Here is a 22,421-nt window from a genome sequence, read left to right on the forward strand (position 1 = left end):
AAAACGTTTGCGACTGGATGATTCGCCCTAATGAAAATATGGGTTTTTACCGAAACTATACCTATGTAACTAGTTACCGAAGCGCCAAAACGAGAGTGATCAAACTGAGAACACTCCCTCAGTGCAACCCGCTCAGAGACCAGTTTTTTAACGACGGACATCGAGACATAACTGCATGTTAATATGTTACGAATTGGTAATAAACGGACCGATTACCGCTTACGTTGACAGCTATTCGGATCGCTATTTAAACATATGTCATCTATTTAAAGGATTTAAGTACGGCTACCACCAGTTTGACTCCGACATATTCGCTAACGAGTGCGTAACTTACTTAATTTTTAGACGTCTCTACGAGTAAACATAAACTTAGTCAAATATAACGCCATTAGTTTAGTTTTGGCAGGATATTCCCTTTTACAAGCTTATAGTATAATTTTACCTACTTACACACTGTTGTACCTTTATTTTTTGTGTAGGTACCTACTCTGTTCTCGGACCCGTAAGGCTGGTTTAACGATTCGTCATCGCTTCGACATATCCAATTTGGAGTGCCCTTGGCCGATTTCTTAAGCGTTAAGTTAAGAGTAACATCATCGGATGCCAATCACGTAACTTATGGTTGAATGGAAAAAAAAAATAATAAGTAAGTATTCGTTTGTTACTTGTTTATTATAGATGGTCAAGCAAATCTTGTCAGTAGAAAAAGGCGCGAAATTCAAATTTTGTATGAGACGATATCCCTTCGCGCCTACATTTTTCAAATTTGCCGCCTTTTTCTACTGACAAGATCTGCTTGACCAAGTATATTTGTTATTTTATTTATGGGTAAGTTTTATTTAACCCGACTTTTTTTGTATAACGCCGGTGGCAAACAAGCATATATTTTTTGAAGAGCCCCTGGAAGACAATTGCATTTTAAAAGGTATATAATTAATATTTAAATTAAATACTAGAAGGATTTACGGAAATAATACGTAAGTATCGGAAAAATCATCACACCAGTCATCATGCTAACATTACATTCATCATAATGTACCTTAACCCAATATTAGCTAATCTACTTTAATAAAACTCATCCAGAATTAATTATAAATAAATAAAAATAAATAAATTTGGCCATGTGATCGTCTAGTGAAATTAATACGTTGTGAACCTTAGTACCCTTCGTCTTTTATGTGCAGACTGATTAGATTTGGATTTAAAATACTACCCCTAAAATACCCTATGTAATTGTAAATATTTCTACTGTATTTCTATATTATAACACTATCATATGAAAAAAATTAAATAATAAATTATATTTTTTAGAATTTATCTTCTACCGAGCCCTACCGTGACCAGTTACCATGAACAGTAGTGTAAGCCCTTGTTGTTTGTAATTATATTTTCCTTTTATATCCATTCGCTAATCTAGCTAGCTAAAGGAAAATATGTATATGTAAATGTTGCAAAAATTAATACGTACAAACATACTTTATCTACTGTCACGCCTCAGATGAAGTCGGGTCTCTAAACTAAATAATACCTATTTTATTTTGTTTTGTTTTTAATAGGTATTCCTAAACACTATGTAATATTTACTTTTATCTGCGTTTCGGAACCTATTTTCAGACAAGAAGAAACGCCAAGAAACTTATCTGAATATACTATAAATGTATGGAATACTGAAGCGATCGTCTAATAAACATGACTTTTTAACCCTTAGATACCCAATATAGAAAAGCTCAAATTGTCACTAGTGAACTGCTTCGCCTGTCACTAGCTCCCTATAACAAAATTATTTAGTATGTCCTCAAATAACTTTGTTCCCCTATCTCACCAAATATAAAAATGTATTACCTTTAAATCATATTTAATATACGAGCCTCAGTAACCCATCCATATGCTACTAAAACTAGACTTTAATTTATTCTGTATTTTAAAACAATTAACACTCTAATGATTTTAACACTGTATGTAACCAAAATACATGTGAAAGAATAAATAATAATAAAGAAAGAAATAATAATTAACCCTAACACCCAAATAATGACTCTACCCTAACTCTACCCCAATTTCACCTATTCTAATGTGTAAGACTAGAAGCGAACCTCTAGTATTACAGGGGGGGGGGGAAGTGTGTGAGAGGGACCCTAATTTAAGCTGTAAACGTTCGGCCGACAAAACCGAGGTATTGCAAACCCTAGTGTCTGTGTAATTTGCCTCCCTCCGCAGTATAGGCCGTAGCCAAGGGTACTGACGAATAAGGCGCCCTATTCCAAATATAAAATGTGAATATATAAATATATATAACAAGACCACGCTTCTTCAATTACCAACAGATTTCAGTGAGTAAAGATTACTCTTAATGATCCACACGTGAGATCCTCACATCCCTCTGTCAGACCTTGAAGATAACGTAAGAGGTATAATCGTCACCTGTGTAGGTAAAAAGGTTGACGCCAGGCCCCTCTCGCGACCTGGACCTAACACTCTACTGGATTCCCGGAAAAGCCTGCTTATCACCGCTAGGTTAGGCGTTTTCGGTTGATTGACCGTGCAATCAGACACTAATCTGGCTCTAAAACACAAAAACACCAAAACACACGTAAGTATTTACACTGAACTAGCAATTGAACAGTCTGACAAAAAGCAGCATAGTAGCTACGTAATGTCAAACATTCAACCGTAAAAATAACACCTTTGTTTTAACGTCTACGGGCGAGCCAGAGATCGTGACAATCCGACGGACAAAAATAGAATAAACCGTTCCCAGCTTGGCGTGGGGGTATTTATAACCATAAAAGACATTAACGAAACGCGTTTGACGCATTTGACGCGTTAGGCGCACTTCAAAATAAAAACTTTGTTATTTATTTCCTTTAAACTCGAGTTCCAATCTTGAGTAGTTTTAGCAAAGAGATGTGAATCCCATAAGACAAGCAAAGTCAAAAGAAACCCCTTGCCTCGGAAATCAAGACAAAGCCACTCTCTAACAGATGGCGCCACTCTCTTGATATTCAACAATTCTAATGCACATCAATGTAAAATCAAAACACATGGCGTTCCAAAATTAATAAAAATCATTTATGTCTATATGTAAATATATATGTTTTATTGATATTTTTATACATTTTCATCTTTAGTTTCAATACTGCGTCAACAGATGGCAGCATAATCTTCGTGACTACAAAATTCACCGATAGTAATTCTCTATACACATTCCATTCTCTTTGGATTCAGCGAATCAGTTTTTCTGATTAATGGCCCACTACAAACTTGACTCAGTTAAGTTTTTGTTTGTTGTTTCGAATTTCTCGTGAGAATGTTTTGCTGTTATTTAAAATTAATTTACTGAATGCATATATTATAGTTACTTACATGTATTTATTTTAATTAACATTTGTATATAATAATTGAGGTTTTAAAGTTTATGAAAATAATATAGATCGATTGATCAGCTGTGTCAATCATTATTTATGTTAACTAGATCAGCTAGTGCGTCTAGTTACAGTCGCCCCCTCGAGAATTTGCAATGTATGCGTATACATATACATGTAAAATTCTCGGACCCTATTCCAATAAAAAAATGAAAATTATATCCTTAATTTGTTGGTATTATCCCCTTTTTCCCTCCCTTGTATACTAAACGTGTGGTGTATGATGTGTGTTTAAACCAATACTCATTGATTGTGATTGATCCAATATGAAACCCAGATCATTGAATTTTAATAATGTGTTATGATTATCTTTTCGTCACGATGTTCCTGCCGGTCTAGGGTATTGGGTCGTGAATCCAATAAACTCTAGTAGCTCGGTTTTATAGTTTCATCCTAGTCTATGGATCTTTCTATCCGGCGACTTAACCACATTGTCCGGTTAATAAATGAACCAATAAAACCTCCCATCACAAAGTAGAAAAATCATTTGGTATAAGTACTAGGATACTCATACTTCATTAATCAAAATTCAATCCAAATTCCATTACCAAATCACCCCTGCCAATCAAGTTTTCTTGGAAAATGTCACATACATGAACAAGATATTTGACTTCAGACTTACTCCCATATTAATAATAAAGTGTTAATGAAACCTAAAAATACCATGATAATATCCTGATACTTGTATCAAAATATTACCTTCACAAACATAACATAGATTTAAATCAAAACTACTATGTAATGTTTGTAAATAAATCCCATTGAAACTGAAACCTGTATATTTTTTACTTTCTTCCGATAGTGGTATTTGAAAGTACGCATTATTCAAATCAATTACGCTTATAAATTTCGCTCCGTGAAATGAGTTTAATACGTCCAATTGTAAAGTTGGTTTTTCGGTTTCAGAAATCATATTCTTATTGATTTCACGCGCATCTAATAAGACTCTTATTGTTCCGTCTTTCTTTAATGTAAATGTTAACGGACTACAATATTCAGTTTGTGAACGACTAATAATTCCCTGTTCTTCTAATTCGCGTAATTTTAATTCTATTTTCTCGCGATACGCATATGGCACGGGGTACGTTCTCTTTACTACAGGTGCATGTGATTCCATTTTTATCACATGTTGATAACACCCTTTCCCCTGCCTAATTTTGAGTCAAATAATGTTTTATGTTTTGTTAATACCGAATGTAAAGCTTTTTTCTCACTTTCTACTAATGTTATTCCGACCTTACATGTCACTTGCGTTTGAGGTTGGTTTGACGACTCTATGCTGCATTGATCTTGCCATCCATTATATCGATCATGAAATGGTATCCAAGTGGTTTCACCTTTATATTCGATATTGACTCCACATTTCTCTTTTCTTAGGTCAATCGATACTACATTTTCCTTAATCCAGTCAAATCCTAATATCACTGGAAAACTTAGATTAGGTATTACTACAAATCCGATTTCCATCTGTAAGTCATTTATACCGATAGGTAGCAATGCTGTTATTTTAATGTCTTTACTTTTGTGCCCCGACGCTGATTTGATATTAAAAGGCTTGATCGGCATTACAGGTATTTCAGGATATTTATTTTTTACAACCTCCCAAAATTCCTCAGACATAGCCGTCACATCGCTACCTGTATCTAGCAAAGCTCTTATAAGAAAATCTCGCATACGTATAATTACTTCACTCTTAAACAAACTTGGTTCCGGTATTTCTTTTTCTTCCTCAAACACGGACGCGATAAATTCGTCATCTACATCAAATTCGATCAATTCGCTTTTTAATTTTAAAACGTTAATTAAGTCATGTAACCCTATTAACTGTATCGTTTCTAAATTACTATAACCTAATCCCACTCCTTGTTCACCATTGACTATTTCTAGTTCTATTGGCGATCGCAACCCATTATTATTTTTTCCTAACAATTGGCCTGGCAACCAATTCATTTTATACATCATTTTTAGAATTTTGACCCTATCATCTGTTTCTGTAGCTGACCCGGGGACGTTTTTATCAGCAGATATTAGTTTTCCGAGTCGTCGATAACAATTTCTTGCTCTATAACAGCTGTCGTTGCTTCTGGTTTCCGCCAATTTTGATATTGTGTCTGATTTTTTCTCATAGGCTGATTGGATGGTTTCGAGGCCCCCGACGTTGATGGTATTGCTCGCAGCTCTTGTTTGTTTACATCGTCCATCGCACGTAGAAACTCGGCAGCTTCAAAGATAGTAGTAATTTTTGATGACGCAAACGCTTGTTGTATATAACGAGGAAAGTGCCTCATTATATCAGTCACTAATTGATTCTCCGAGATAACATATGTCAACATTTTTGCTTGTCCAACCATTTGCACAAAATAATCATGCATACTATTTACTTTTGTTTTGTCCCAAACTCCATGAACAATATTCCTACGTAATTCATTTTGCTCGTGTGTCCCCCAGTAGGTTTTCAGAAAATCGGCTTTGAACTCTGCTACACTGGTCCACCTGTCTTTATACAATCTGGCCCAATCGCGAACTGTTCCCTCTAAACATTCGAGAACCGCTTCTATCTCATTTCCATCAGTTACGACCCTTTTTAGATAAAATTCTAGGTCTTCTAGAAATGTCACTGGATGCGATTTAGTTTTGCCAAACTTGGGACGTTCAATATTAGTGTTTTTAATATTGTATATGATTGTCTTCTTCTCTTCAGTAGAAAGCTCCTTTTCACTGCCTGAAACTGTTTCAACATGCTCTGTATCTTCCATTGGTTGCTCCGATGTTGTAACCGCAGTCTCTATAGTTTCCACTTGTACAGGACTAATTGCCGTTGCAAGCTCGTTACGTAGTTGACTAAGCCCCGCTGTCATTTTCTGTTCGGTCTGTTTTAGCAAATGATAGAACAATCCACGTCTAACATCTGGTTTCTTCTTTATGTTTCTACGAGCTACTCGTGCTTTTTGATTAACTCGATCAACAGTGCTTCTCTTGATAGATGGCGTAGTTTGTTGTATATTTTGACGTGTAGATTTAGACTTGGTTGCGGCCTTTCGCTGTCTTGTAGATCTCTCCATTTTAATATATTTTTAGTTAATTAATTCACTTTATGACACTGTTTTAACACTATTTTTCACTTATTTAAAACACTTAAGAAACACACTTATTTAACACTTATTTTTAATTTTATAAAATAACGCTAATTTAACACTTATTTAAAACAATTAACTTTCACTGGTTTTCTACACTGTATTGATAGTTTAATTTTAATACATATATGTATATGTCCGTACATACAAATATGCATATATTTGATTGATAACATTTAACTATCGCCCCCTATTTTCTTTTGGACTTGTATAACGCATCGTATTTTTAGGTAATTTTATTTGTCTATTTACACTAACGTATTTTTATGTTTGTTTCAGGTGATGTAAGTCCCTAACACGCAAGCTACGTCAGTACAATGAAGCAGAGGAAGAGAATTTGATTTATTTAGATACTAGTATATAGAAATATTTTATTTTATATTTAATTAACTCCAAATCAAATCAGTTCACATTCCAGTTTTCTTACGGCAGCAAAAATGTAGCCAAAGAGGCTACTTTATGTAACAAACTATTCATATATTTAATCCTGGTCACGGCACCAAAAATGTACCTTAACCCAATATTAGCTAATCTACTTTAATAAAACTCATCCAGAATTAATTATAAATAAATAAAAATAAATAAATTTGGCCATGTGATCGTCTAGTGAAATTAATACGTTGTGAACCTTAGTACCCTTCGTCTTTTATGTGCAGACTGATTAGATTTGGATTTAAAATACTACCCCTAAAATACCCTATGTAATTGTAAATATTTCTACTGTATTTCTATATTATAACACTATCATATGAAAAAAATTAAATAATAAATTATATTTTTTAGAATTTATCTTCTACCGAGCCCTACCGTGACCAGTTACCATGAACAGTAGTGTAAGCCCTTGTTGTTTGTAATTATATTTTCCTTTTATATCCATTCGCTAATCTAGCTAGCTAAAGGAAAATATGTATATGTAAATGTTGCAAAAATTAATACGTACAAACATACTTTATCTACTGTCACGCCTCAGATGAAGTCGGGTCTCTAAACTAAATAATACCTATTTTATTTTGTTTTGTTTTTAATAGGTATTCCTAAACACTATGTAATATTTACTTTTATCTGCGTTTCGGAACCTATTTTCAGACAAGAAGAAACGCCAAGAAACTTATCTGAATATACTATAAATGTATGGAATACTGAAGCGATCGTCTAATAAACATGACTTTTTAACCCTTAGATACCCAATATAGAAAAGCTCAAATTGTCACTAGTGAACTGCTTCGCCTGTCACTAGCTCCCTATAACAAAATTATTTAGTATGTCCTCAAATAACTTTGTTCCCCTATCTCACCAAATATAAAAATGTATTACCTTTAAATCATATTTAATATACGAGCCTCAGTAACCCATCCATATGCTACTAAAACTAGACTTTAATTTATTCTGTATTTTAAAACAATTAACACTCTAATGATTTTAACACTGTATGTAACCAAAATACATGTGAAAGAATAAATAATAATAAAGAAAGAAATAATAATTAACCCTAACACCCAAATAATGACTCTACCCTAACTCTACCCCAATTTCACCTATTCTAATGTGTAAGACTAGAAGCGAACCTCTAGTATTACAGGGGGGGGGGGAAGTGTGTGAGAGGGACCCTAATTTAAGCTGTAAACGTTCGGCCGACAAAACCGAGGTATTGCAAACCCTAGTGTCTGTGTAATTTGCCTCCCTCCGCAGTATAGGCTGTAGCCAAGGGTACTGACGAATAAGGCGCCCTATTCCAAATATAAAATGTGAATATATAAATATATATAACAAGACCACGCTTCTTCAATTACCAACAGATTTCAGTGAGTAAAGATTACTCTTAATGATCCACACGTGAGATCCTCACATCCCTCTGTCAGACCTTGAAGATAACGTAAGAGGTATAATCGTCACCTGTGTAGGTAAAAAGGTTGACGCCAGGCCCCTCTCGCGACCTGGACCTAACACTCTACTGGATTCCCGGAAAAGCCTGCTTATCACCGCTAGGTTAGGCGTTTTCGGTTGATTGACCGTGCAATCAGACACTAATCTGGCTCTAAAACACAAAAACACCAAAACACACGTAAGTATTTACACTGAACTAGCAATTGAACAGTCTGACAAAAAGCAGCATAGTAGCTACGTAATGTCAAACATTCAACCGTAAAAATAACACCTTTGTTTTAACGTCTACGGGCGAGCCAGAGATCGTGACAATCCGACGGACAAAAATAGAATAAACCGTTCCCAGCTTGGCGTGGGGGTATTTATAACCATAAAAGACATTAACGAAACGCGTTTGACGCATTTGACGCGTTAGGCGCACTTCAAAATAAAAACTTTGTTATTTATTTCCTTTAAACTCGAGTTCCAATCTTGAGTAGTTTTAGCAAAGAGATGTGAATCCCATAAGACAAGCAAAGTCAAAAGAAACCCCTTGCCTCGGAAATCAAGACAAAGCCACTCTCTAACAGATGGCGCCACTCTCTTGATATTCAACAATTCTAATGCACATCAATGTAAAATCAAAACACATGGCGTTCCAAAATTAATAAAAATCATTTATGTCTATATGTAAATATATATGTTTTATTGATATTTTTATACATTTTCATCTTTAGTTTCAATACTGCGTCAACAGATGGCAGCATAATCTTCGTGACTACAAAATTCACCGATAGTAATTCTCTATACACATTCCATTCTCTTTGGATTCAGCGAATCAGTTTTTCTGATTAATGGCCCACTACAAACTTGACTCAGTTAAGTTTTTGTTTGTTGTTTCGAATTTCTCGTGAGAATGTTTTGCTGTTATTTAAAATTAATTTACTGAATGCATATATTATAGTTACTTACATGTATTTATTTTAATTAACATTTGTATATAATAATTGAGGTTTTAAAGTTTATGAAAATAATATAGATCGATTGATCAGCTGTGTCAATCATTATTTATGTTAACTAGATCAGCTAGTGCGTCTAGTTACAATAATTCCATCATTAATCACTAATAATTATTAATGATTGTATATGTATATTATCAAAGAATATAATACTCACTAGGGTATATTATGTTCAATTATTTTTCTTGAATAACTAGAATCTGTTCCGTAGACACTCTAGTACGATGAAACAGGAGCTAAGTTTTAAATATTTTAGGTAAATATACCCGTCTCGCTAACGGAAGCGGCTCCTAAAACTAGTGCGATAAGGACAAGGCGAAAAATCCTGCATAAAAATCTCAAATATCGAGGTTTCGTACTCGACTGTTTCCTCCTCCAAAACTTAACCAATCGTAACCAAATTTGGAAATCTAAATGATTATGAAATTATCTGTTATAAAAAGCAAAGTGATTATAAAAATCAAAACGGTCCGACACAGATATTGACAATATTAATATGTGTTGAAAAAATCATTGCTCTAGCATCAAAACCCACGGAGGAAACAGTCGAGTACGTTTGTATGGAGAAATGACCACTCCTGTTGGCTCTTAAGTAATAAGCATGGCTATTTAGCTAAAGCAAAATAAAGCCCTTTATTTTAATCGAGTATTTTTTAGAGTTTAGTAGGTATATTTCTATTGTGCCAGATTTATATTAGGCATTTCAGATATACTTACCTATTAAAATAACAAAGTAATTACAATAATGATTAATGCACATCTAACATAATTATATTTCTATTATATTGTCATGTTTTGATAATATAAAACCTGGTCATGTGAAAACAGACAGGTAATAAAATATTTATAGCACAAAATTAAATGTTTTAAGCTCGAATCCAGTGATATGCGAAGCTATTAAGAGTCTGTGCGGAAAGAGTCGTGAAATGTAGTCCGGAGCCCATATATTTTACGTCTCTACTCTTTCCGCACAGACTCTTAATAGCTTCGCATATCACTGGATTCGAGCTTAAAACATTTAATTTTGTGCTATAAATATTTTATTACCTGTCTGTTTTCACATGACCAGGTTTTATATTATCAAAACATGACAATATAATAGAAATATAATTATGTTAGTTGTGCATTAAGTTCTCTCTATTCTCTTATAAAGCCTGACAACAGTTTATTTAACCCTGAGATAGTGTCGCTGCAAACAGCTTACGTATGGCAATAATGTGCGTACGTCATGTATAGTTGGGGTAGTGGGCATTGGCTTCACGTTGATACTCGTATAATGTCAGAAACATTGCTTACAGAGAATTCGATTCTTTCATTTTACCTATTCGTCAAAATCTGATTCTAAATATTCAATATTTATATATTCTCCGTTTTCTGACTCTGACGAAGTCTGATTTTCATCAGATGTTGTGTCGCTTTCAGGACTACCAACCTCGATTATAAAACGTTCAGTCTCCAATTCGATTATAGGACCTTTATTCCTATAATCTTCTTCAAATTTTTTAACATGGTAACACAGCAATTGCTCCAATTTTCTTGAGTTACTTCCTATCAAATGGCGAGGGTTAAATAAACTGTTGTCAGGCTTTACACCGCGTAATGAAATACAGAAAAAGAACAACTTACAACTATTTTTATTTATTTATTATTTTTATTAGATAAAAACAGACGGTCATATCGCTAAAAAGCTTCTACCGACAATCTTTATTCCTTAATTAAATAGCACTTTCCTAACTGAAATAAAGGAAAAAGCCACAGAAAGCGGGTAATTACATAAGGTAGGTATTAAAAAATAAGCGATAGGTCCATACTCCACTGGTCACATTATACTCGTATTTAATTTAAAACACGCCTTTAGCCGCGTGCCGCGTCAATATAAGCCAAAAATGGGTAATCAGCGGAAATAATTAGTGTACTATCGGGCTTATTGATGTCGGCGGCCGATCGTAAGATCAGGCATATCGTGAAATTCCTAAGCAATATCATGAAATGTGAAAATCTTTGACTCGTTCCCTAAGTCGACGGAGCCCCGCTACGCAGGGCTCCTATTTCTGGGCAGTTTGCCCTTCGGGCATCTGAAGCAACTATCTTACCTATACATTGGTTTAATGTAACTATCCTGAAAACATTACGATCATTACTATCACAGGAACATTACGATCTGCCTGATCTTACGATCGGCCGCCGACATCGACATAGCGCGGCGTGGCGCGGCAGTGGATCTCGAACCTAAACTTGGTTTGATGCCAAGTCTCAATTTATGGACCAATAACGCGTTTTTTAGCAACTGCACATTTATTTTGTCCGGTCTAAAATAAAAACAATCGACGTCCAGCTCATATTTAAACGTTGCTAAGCTGTAGGAGTAAATATAAAAATAAAAAACCGGCCAAGTGCGAGTCGGACTCACGTTCCAAGGGTTCCGTAGACTACACAATTTTTAACAATGTAGGTATTTTTTGATGTGAAACGTGCGTGAAATGTGTTTAAAAAACTCCGTAAGGGTCGGATCAAAAACTAAGTAAGACCGACTCATGCTCTACCACACATTTGTAATAGGTTTTCCAGGTTATCTATAGGTAAATACCTATTTCGTGTATTTTTTTTCACGTACATCACTTAGGCTGTACGCACTGGGTGAGCTTTTTAATTTAAATAAATTGAACTGCCAACTAAGAAGTAAATAAACCGCGTAATAAAATAACACAATGATGTTGTTATAATTATCCATTAATTAACCGAATACATGTGTAGGTCAAAGGTCAATGAACTATGGTGATAATGAGGCAACGACCTCAGATTCGACGATTTGTGATGAGGTAAATTATGAAACGCAAAATATGTATAAGTATGTAGGTACTGTTAGAACTGTCTTGGGATTATACACCGTGTTATTATTGAATTCCGTTAACTTCGGGGTATGGTTAAGTACGTTTAGGAAAACTCAATGGGCATAGTTAGTTAAGATTTTTTTTATTTATTTATAAAAAGTTTTTTTTAGCTTACCGTGGGACATAGTCAATTTGTGTAAGAATATCCCTACAATATTTATTTGCATATGGCATTATTGTTATTAATAAAAAATAATTATAAAAATTACCTGTTCTAGATTATTAATAACAAAATAAGTCAGCAAGGATTTTGATAGCACGTGCAGTGCAAGTGTTATTTTAAACGTCAAACTTCTATGAAACTATGACTTATATAATATTTTAAACTTTCGCGTTTTGAATACATATTAACTCACATTATAGACGGGTCTAACGCGAATTATATTCAATTACCTTTATTTACCGACGTTTCGACACAGTCCAGTCCGTCACAGGTTTCACAGTCCAGTGAAACCTGTGTCGAAACGTCGGTAAATAAAGGTAATTGAATATAATTCGCGTTAGACCCGTCTATAATGTGAGTTAATAACTATGACTTATACCTGTGCTATGAAAATCGTTGCAGACTTATTGCGGTCTAACTCTATTGGCGTTCATGATTGTTATTCTAGCTAATCTCATACGGATAGGGTTGCCAGATCGAAAGGCGCTATTATCGGGAAACAATATCAATTTTTCGGGATTTAGGGCTTAATTCGGGAAAAAAAATACATTCATATTAAAGTGATTATATTAAAAACAACGATATTTTACATTATTGGCGAGCGGACGTAGTAGCTCGCTCGTTCGGCGACAGTTCGGAACTTGAAATTATTGTTTTATAACGTGAAGTTGTTTTTCGGGACAAGTTTCACTTTGTCGGGAATCGGGAACACATGCTAAAAATCGGGAGAATCCCGCCAAATCCCGACCATCTGGCAACCCTATATACGGATGATGTAACGTGTGGTCACCGTATAGCACGTTCAGTAGCGACCGCTATTCATAGACTCAGCCGTGTTTCCCTAAGGTCGTGGCCACACGTCACCGGCGCGGGACTTTGTCCGAGGGCGGACTTTATCATGGCCATATTTCATCAGTCTCATCATATTCTAATAAGTAAAACAGAATCATAGGTAATATGTTATGTTGTTGTTTGACGACCGGTCTGGCCTAGTGGGTGACCCTGCCTGTGAAGCTAATGGTCCTGGGTTCAAATCCCAGTAACGGCATTTATTTGTGTGATGACACAGATATTTGTACCTGAGTCATGGTTGTTTTCTATGTATTTATATATTATATATATATATCGTTGTCTGAGTACCCATAACACAAGCCTTCTTTATAAGATCTGTAGGACTTAGACAATCTGTGTAAGATGTCCTATAATATATTTATTTATTTACTCTTCGAAGGCCGCAAAAATATGAGACACGCTCTTATGACTCTACAAATAAGATCTTGTCAGATATTTATCCCGCCTTCGTTGTGTAATACATTATTACAGGTAAAATAAAATAGTAGAAAATAAATGAGGGCGCCACTTTCTTCGTAACTCACATTTTTGACGTAAAATGCTTAAACATGGCAACAATTTTGTGTGGAAATTGTTTAGTTCAATTTTATTTAATTTCTACCCTTTCATGCCGCATTGTATCTGTAGAGTTGGACCAAGCTAATTCTGCACAGGATTTGTAGTAGCAGAGAGCTACCATAATCGTCAAAATTTAATAAAATATGTGGAAAACAAAGTGTCTAAGTACCACAATGGAAGTTCATTGTGGTACTTCCACATTTTGTTAGTGCAAAATTGGTACATGGATTTTACTATAATTTTGGGGTTCCTTACGTCAATAGGAAAAAACGGAAATTATTATTTGCATGCTTGTTCTTCGAAATTGTCTACATCGTTATTTTAATTTCCAAGAACCAAAGATAACTGACACTAAACTAACATGTAATTGCAGAAAACGTCACCAAGTTATTGCGAAAAGTATATCAACTGTGTCAATGTCAGTGCGTACGCGAAGAATACTTTGAATGAACCTACAGTATTTACCAGTATGAATATATTATACATATATATTTTTAACAGCGGTGATGTCCGAATTGTAATCCAGAGGTTCAAATCCTGGCTACCAATGAGTTTTCCGGAACTTAGAACTTACTCGTAACACTATAGCTTTTCGGTGAAGGAAAACGTCGTGAGGAAACTTGCGTACATCCGCGAAGAAATTCAAAGGTGTAATGTGAAGTCACCAACCCGCATTGGGCCAGCGTGGGACTATAAAACCAACCTCTCTCGCGCTTGAGCTTCCTCTGAAGCCTATTTTTTTCAACCGGAAACGTCAAAATCCATAACAAACCCAAATCAACCTCATCCCGTTATTAAAATCAGAATAATCCTCATGGACCGATAAGATGGGCCGATCAAGTTAAAGACTCGTCATCCTCTGCTTTCTACACGGTCGTCGGAGACGCGTTGGACAGAAACCGGTGGAGGCAGCTGATCTAGATCTATCTAGATCAGACCTAGATCCTACCTCTCCAGATGCAACCCTGATACTGACCACGATCCTCAGATATTAGGCATTACGTGCACTTCAACTCTTTTGTGGTGCGCGTGCCGCGGCCGCTGCAGGGGACCATCGAGTGCGCCGACTTCTGGCCGAAAGGTGTCGTGTTTCGGAGGTTCCGAGGCAAACTGCCGAATCCGACACAAGAGCAGCCGATGCAACGGAGCCACGCCGTTTTGTCGACTAAATAGTGTTTAATTTTAAGTTTATAAAATACATTATGTATATATTATTATTATTCAGAGCCCACTGTGTCCCACTGCTGGGCAAAGGCCTCCCCCCTCTTTCTCCACTCGTCTCTATTTAGTGCAATATCTGGCCAGCCTCTCAAGAAGGAGGACATTATGTATGTTGCCTGAATTAAATTTCTAAATAAATAAATTAGGGAACGGCCAAAGAGAGAGAATCCTCATGGGTGTTACGAGTCTACGACTAATTTGACACGTGTGTCAACGTGAGATGACGTAAGATGACGTATTCGAAGATGTTACTATATTACGACCGCGCCGGCGCCGCCGCGCGTCAGTTGTTTTGGACCGCGCACGCGCGACGATCGAAATTCGAACGTTTCGAATTAAACGCGCCGGCCGAAAATAACGGTGCGAAAGTGTTGTGAAGAAATAGTGAAGTGACTAGATTTTAAAAAGGTATGTTTACTGTTTTTTTAAATAAAAAAACATCTAATTGCAGTCACCGATTGGAGAACCTAATTACTTAAGCTCAAATGATTAATGATTCGTGCCTATAGGTAAATTATAAAAAATGTTCAATGTTACGGAATAATATAAAGTTGCCTATGTTTTTATAAAAACATGAGTAATTAGGTACATACAAACATTTAGGTTCATCACATGCAAATCATAAATTGCAAAGCTTGATTTAATAAATCATGACTGGAGATTAACGAGAAATAATTAACGAGAGATAACTAGATTAACAAAGAGAAATTATTAACAAACTCAATATCGGCCCGATTCGAACTTTAAGATACGTCAATTAATAGATCTAGAAACGATATGGATTAGATATGTCAGTGTGAAATGAAATGTTTCTTCAAACAAAAACGACACTTTTAACACTGACATATCTAATCCATATCGTTTCTAGATCTAGATTAGATATCTATTAAATGACGTATCTTAAAGTTCGAACCGGGCAGCGATCCTTCTCATCTTTACGTTTTCTCCATTTCATCCTGAATCCTGAACCGCATCCCCTTTAGCAACTTAAGAATTGGCACAGGCACTAGTTTATATGAAAGCGTTTACTATCTGGCCGTCCAAACCCAGAGGAAAGACTATCCTTCTCAGGCCCAAGGTTCTACCTATAGTACTTATTCAGTTCGATGAAATTTAAATCATATTCAATTGGAACAGAGTCGCATTTGTTTTGTTTCGTATAATTTTCAAACAAAACCAAAATCAACTCTATTCCATGCACTAAAGGTTCAAATTTCAGTGCCAATTCCTTTCTATGGCTGGGCCTAGGAGGCTATAGGGCTTATTGGGAATAGCCCGGTCCCTTTCTTTATTGAAAAGCGATTGGTAAATAGGTATTAAGGATTGGCGAAGCGCTAAGGTCCGGCATCGCGCATGTAACAGCCCTGTAGTTCCAGGCGTCCATAGGCTACGGTGACTGCTTACCATCAGGCGGGCCGTATGCTTGTTTTTTCACCGACGTAGTATTAATAAAATGTACTTAGGTACATAAGTTCCAAGAAACTTATTGGTAGTGATTGAGCAGCAATTATTGCAATAGTTGATCTTACCTACTAACATCTATAGTTCGTTTTTTTAGCATTAGAAATAAGGTAAACAATCTTGATGTGTCTTTTAATTGAAAAACACATTTTAAAAATAAGTTACGGCAAATATGTAACAATTATGAATCTAATACGATCATTTATATTCTTCTGCTTTCATCTATCTATACATATAAATATAAATACATATAAATAATAAATAATAAATAATAAATAAATAAATAAATCATATAATAAAGCTGTAGACGGTCGAAAGTCTGTACATGGAAGATATTTGAAAAAAAGTTGGCTGGGGATACTTAGAATCGATAACAGAACACGTTCCAACAGTTTTTAGAATTTTTGTCTGTTTGTCTGTTTATCTGTTTATTTGAACGCGCATCACGTGAAAATGGCTGAACGGATTTTGATGAAAACTTTACTAATCTGTCGAGAAAATCTCCGGCCAGGTTATAGGCTATAAAAATTCAACCCATATAAGGGGGGGTAGCCACAATACCCGCTTGATTTAAGTTTGCCCCTGAATCTTACGGCGCTACTTAGGAAGGAGGGGCAAACTTTTTCGCGCCTGGTTGGGACTAAAAGTAAAAAAACCGGGCAAGTGCGAGTTGGACTCGCGCACGAAGGGTTCCGTACCATAATGCAAAAACAGGCAAAAATAAAACGGTCACCCATCCAAGTACTTGACCCCGCCCGACGTTGCTTAACTACCCATACAACCATTTCCAGTCGCCGTTACGACGCGGTGTAGACACATCTTGTGTCGACACCGTCTGTTTCGGTCACAATTCCAGTCGCAGAGTCGTCGCCGTGTCGACACAGTTACCAGAAATGGGGAAGGGTCGACACATGACACAAAGTGACATAAAGTGTGGTCGCCGTGTGCACACATTGTTACTAGTTTGCGACTACTTTATGCCAAAATCATTCGTTCATTCGTTCATTTTGTTCCTGTCAAATGGAAACTGTCAGATGGAAAAATAGTTAAATAAAAATAAGTGACATTAATACGCCATCTCTAAAACGGATTACAAGACGTAATTATATATTGTTTGCATTTATATTACAATAGGACTTAAATTATTATGGGGAATTAAACTGCTCGAGTGATTTGATAAACTAAGTGTAATATAATCAACGCGCCACCAAATTGTTTTAGTTTAGCCGGAAATGAAATTGTTTACTTCTCAGTGCCTGTGTTCATAAATATATTATTTGATGCATTTTTAGTACTTCGATGCGTATACTATACTTAAATAACAGAAATAACGCTTTACATACTACGAAACTTGTTAATTATGATGTATAAATATGGTTTAAGGCTGAGAAATATTGCAGTCACAAAGTAGTCGCAAATGTTTCGACTTTGTGTCGACTCTGTGTAGACACATGACACGCGCTGTCAAAAGTAATAACAAAGTTATTGGATTTGCAAAATGGCTCCTTGTGTTCATTTGTTTTCAGATATTCTCAAAGTGTAAAAATGCCGTGGTCAGAGATGGGACTTAATAGATTAACTGTTTATTCGACTAATTAATGGAATAAAAAAAGTTAATTCTCAAATTTTAATCACGATTAGTTTAGTCGACCTAACATAGGTTGAAATTGAATTAATCTGAACATTAATCGAATAAATTATCGATTAAATCTCGGTTGGAAGTTGACAGGGGGCCATTTATGTACGTAAAAATAATAGAAATGTCTTGCATGCAGATGGTAGCCAAACACTTTGTCATAAAAGTCGAGATGGGTGTCGATTTATAGCTTTTAGGGAGTGCCGATTTCGAAAATGATGACCATTTTGGAATCCAAAATGGCCGCCATGCACTGTGTCATAAAAGTCGTCATGGATGTTGTTTTATACGTTTTAGGGGGCCCCAATTTTGAAAATGATGACCATTTTGGAGTCCAAAATGGCGGCCATGCACTATGCCATAAAAGTCGTCATGGGTGTCGTTTTATAGGTTTTAGGAGGCGCAGATTTCAAAAATGATGACCATTTTGGATTCCAAGATGGCGGCCATGCACTATGTCATAAAAGTCGTCATGGATGTCGTTTTATAGGTTTTAGGGGGCCCCGATTTAGAAAATGATGACCATTTTGAAATCCAATATGGCGGCCATGCACTATGTCATAAAAGTCGTCATGGGTGTCATTTTATAGGTTTTGGGGGGCGCAGATTTCAAAAATGATGACCATTTTGGATTCCAAGATGGCGGCCATGCACTATGTCATAAAAGTCGTCATGGATGTCGTTTTATAGGTTTTGGGGGGCGCAGATTTAGAAAATGATGACCATTTTGGAATCCAGAATGGCGGCCATGCACTATGTCATAAAAGTCGTCATGGGTGTCGTTTTATAGGTTTTGGGGGGCGCAGATTTAGAAAATGATGACCATTTTGGAATCCAGAATGGCGGCCATGCACTATGTCATAAAAGTCGTCATGGGTGTCGTTTTATAGGTTTTGGGGGGCGCAGATTTCGAAAATGATAACCATTTTCGATTCCAAAATGGCGGCCATGCACTATGTCATAAAATTCGTCATGGATGTCGTTTTATGGGTTTTAGGGGGCCCCGATTTAGAAAATGATGACCATTTTGTAATCCAGAATGGCGGCCATGCACTATGTCATAAAAGGGGTCCATATTGGCTCATATACAATTAATGATTCGAATATTTCTAATAATACCGCTTTGTAGTCATAATCATCATTTCTCCGAAAATTGTTTCTCATATATTTTTTTAATAGTTTTTTGTACTACTATCTACATTATTTCATAACGATACATATTCCGTTTTTTATTACTCATAATGTTGTCACTGAGAATGTATCTGTGCCCATAATATTATTTCCTAACCTAACCCACCTGTCTGGCAGCATTTCGGTTCTGTGAGGGTCACAAATCTAACCTAACCTAACCCACCTTTCTGGGAGCATTTAGGTTCTGTGAGGGTCGCAGTTCTAACCTAACCTAACCCACCTTTCTGGCAGCATTTCGGTTCTGTGAGGGTCGCAGTTCTAACCTAACCTAACCCACCTTTCTGGCAGCATTTCGGTTCTGTGAGGGTCGCAGTTCTAACCTAACCTAACCCACCTTTCTGGCAGCATTTCGTTTTTGTGAGGGTCACAGATCTAACCTAACCTAACCCACCTTTCTGGCAGCATTTCGGTTCTGTGAGGGTCGCAGTTCTAACCTAACCTAACCCACCTTTCTGGCAGCATTTCGGTTCTGTGAGGGTCGCAGTTCTAACCTAACCTAACCCACCTTTCTGGCAGCATTTCGGTTCTGTGAGGGTCGCAGTTCTAACCTAACCTAACCCACCTTTCTGGCAGCATTTCGGTTCTGTGAGGGTCGCAGTTCTAACCTAACCTAACCCACCTTTCTGGCAGCATTTCGGTTCTGTGAGGGTCGCAGTTCTAACCTAACCTAACCCACCTTTCTGGCAGCATTTCGGTTCTGTGAGGGTCGCAGTTCTAATCTAACCTAACCCACCTTTCTGGCAGCATTTCGTTTCTGTGAGGGTCACAGATCTAACCTAACCTAACCCACCTGTCTGGCAGCATTTCGGTTCTGTAAGGGTCGCAGTTCTAACCTAACCTAACCCACCTGTCTGGCAGCATTTCGGTTCTGTAAGGGTCGCAGTTCTAACCTAACCTAACCCACCTTTCGGCAGCACATCGGTTCTGTGAGGGTCGCAGTTCTAACCTAACCTAACCCACCTTTCTGGCAGGATTTTAACCTGACTTGATCTACTTTTCTGTTTATTTTTGTCTTTTTTTCTTATTTAGAATTTACTATTGCAGGTGCATGCTGCTGTAAATAAAATCTAATATGTAGAAATCGATATGTCGAATAAATTATCATAAATTTTAGTAATAGAAATATCTATGTAGAATGACACTATGAATATAATAAATTGGATGTTCCAATGAGTATTGTCTAAAATGAAAATGTATAATGATCATTAGGATGTAAAATTGTATGAGATACATTTTCGGAGTTTCAATAATCGAATTTGCAATTTTATATGAACTTTGGCGCACCCTCATAAAAGTCGTCATGGGTGTCGTTTTATAGGTTTTGGGGGGCGCAGATTTCGAAAATGATGTCCATTTTGGAATCCAAAATTGCGGCCATGCACTATGTCATAAAAGTCGTCATGGATGTCGTTTTATAGGTTTTGGGGGGCTCTAATTTTGAAAATGATGACCATTTTGGAATCCAAAATGGCGGCCATGCACTATGCCATAAAAGTCGTCATGGGTGTCGTTTTATAGGTTTTGGGGGGCGCAGATTTAGAAAATGATGACCATTTTGGATTCCAAAATGGTGGTCATGCACTATGTCATATAAGTCGTCATGGGTGTCGTTTTATAGGATTTAGGGGGCGCAGATTTCGAAAACGATGACCATTTTGGATTCCAAGATGGCGGCCATGCACTATGTCATAAAAGTCGTCATGGATGTCGTTTTATAGGTTTTAGGGGACGCAGATTTCGAAAATGATGGCCATTTTGGAATCCAAAATGGCGGCCATGCACTATGTCATAAAAGTCGTCATGGGTGTCGTTTTATAGGTTTTGGGGGGCGCAGATTTAGAAAATGATGACCATTTTGGATTCCAAAATGGCGGCCATGCACTATGTCATAAAAGTCGTCATGGATGTCGTTTTATAGGTTTTGGGGGGCTCCAATTTTGAAAATGATGACCATTTTGGAATCCAAAATGGCGGCCATGCACTATGCCATAAAAGTCGTCATGGGTGTCGTTTTATAGGTTTTAGGGGACGCAGATTTCGAAAATGATGGCCATTTTGGAATCCAAAATGGCGGCCATGCATTATGTCATAAAAGTCGTCATGGGTGTCGTTTTATAGGTTTTGGGGGGCGCAGATTTAGAAAATGATGACCATTTTGGATTCCAAAATGGTGGCCATGCACTATGTCATATAAGTCGTCATGGGTGTCGTTTTATAGGTTTTAGGGGACGCAGATTTCGAAAATGATGGCCATTTTGGAATCCAAAATGGCGGCCATGCACTATGTCATAAAAGTCGTCATGGGTGTCGTTTTATAGGTTTTGGGGGGCGCAGATTTAGAAAATGATGACCATTTTGGATTCCAAAATGGTGGCCATGCACTATGTCATAAAAGTCGTCATGGATGTCGTTTTATAGGTTTTGGGGGGCGCAGATTTAGAAAATGATGACCATTTTGGAATCCAGAATGGCGGCCATGCACTATGTCATAAAAGTCGTCATGGGTGTCGTTTTATAGGTTTTGGGGGGCGCAGATTTAGAAAATGATGACCATTTTGGAATCCAAAATGGCGGCCATGCACTATGTCATAAAAGTCGTCATGGATGTCGTTTTATAGGTTTTGGGGGGCTCCAATTTTGAAAATGATGACCATTTTGGAATCCAAAATGGCGGCCATGCACTATGCCATAAAAGTCGTCATGGGTGTCGTTTTATAGGTTTTGGGGGGCGCAGATTTAGAAAATGATGACCATTTTGGATTCCAAAATGGTGGCCATGCACTATGTCATATAAGTCGTCATGGGTGTCGTTTTATAGGATTTAGGGGGCGCAGATTTCGAAAACGATGACCATTTTGGATTCCAAGATGGCGGCCATGCACTATGTCATAAAAGTCGTCATGGATGTCGTTTTATAGGTTTTAGGGGACGCAGATTTCGAAAATGATGGCCATTTTGGAATCCAAAATGGCGGCCATGCATTATGTCATAAAAGTCGTCATGGGTGTCG

The 22,421-nt window shown here is 36.7% G+C and overlaps 1 protein-coding gene and 1 long non-coding RNA gene across 2 annotated transcripts in view; both read left to right on the forward strand.

Annotated features, from left to right (window-relative positions):
• Window positions 1-22,421, forward strand: part of LOC134671797 (uncharacterized) — a 498,925-nt gene that overhangs the window by 153,488 nt on the left and 323,016 nt on the right. The window lies entirely within an intron of this gene.
• LOC134671783 (hemocyte protein-glutamine gamma-glutamyltransferase-like) overlaps window positions 15,414-22,421 on the forward strand; it is a 30,269-nt gene continuing 23,261 nt past the window's right edge. The window contains exon 1 of the mRNA XM_063529613.1: window positions 15,414-15,531. The gene's annotated coding sequence lies outside the window, so the exon portion shown is untranslated. The remainder of the gene's footprint in view (window positions 15,532-22,421) is intronic.

Source organism: Cydia fagiglandana, chromosome 16 (genome assembly GCF_963556715.1).
Source record: "Cydia fagiglandana chromosome 16, ilCydFagi1.1, whole genome shotgun sequence".
In the NCBI taxonomy this organism is placed as follows: domain Eukaryota; kingdom Metazoa; phylum Arthropoda; class Insecta; order Lepidoptera; family Tortricidae; genus Cydia; species Cydia fagiglandana.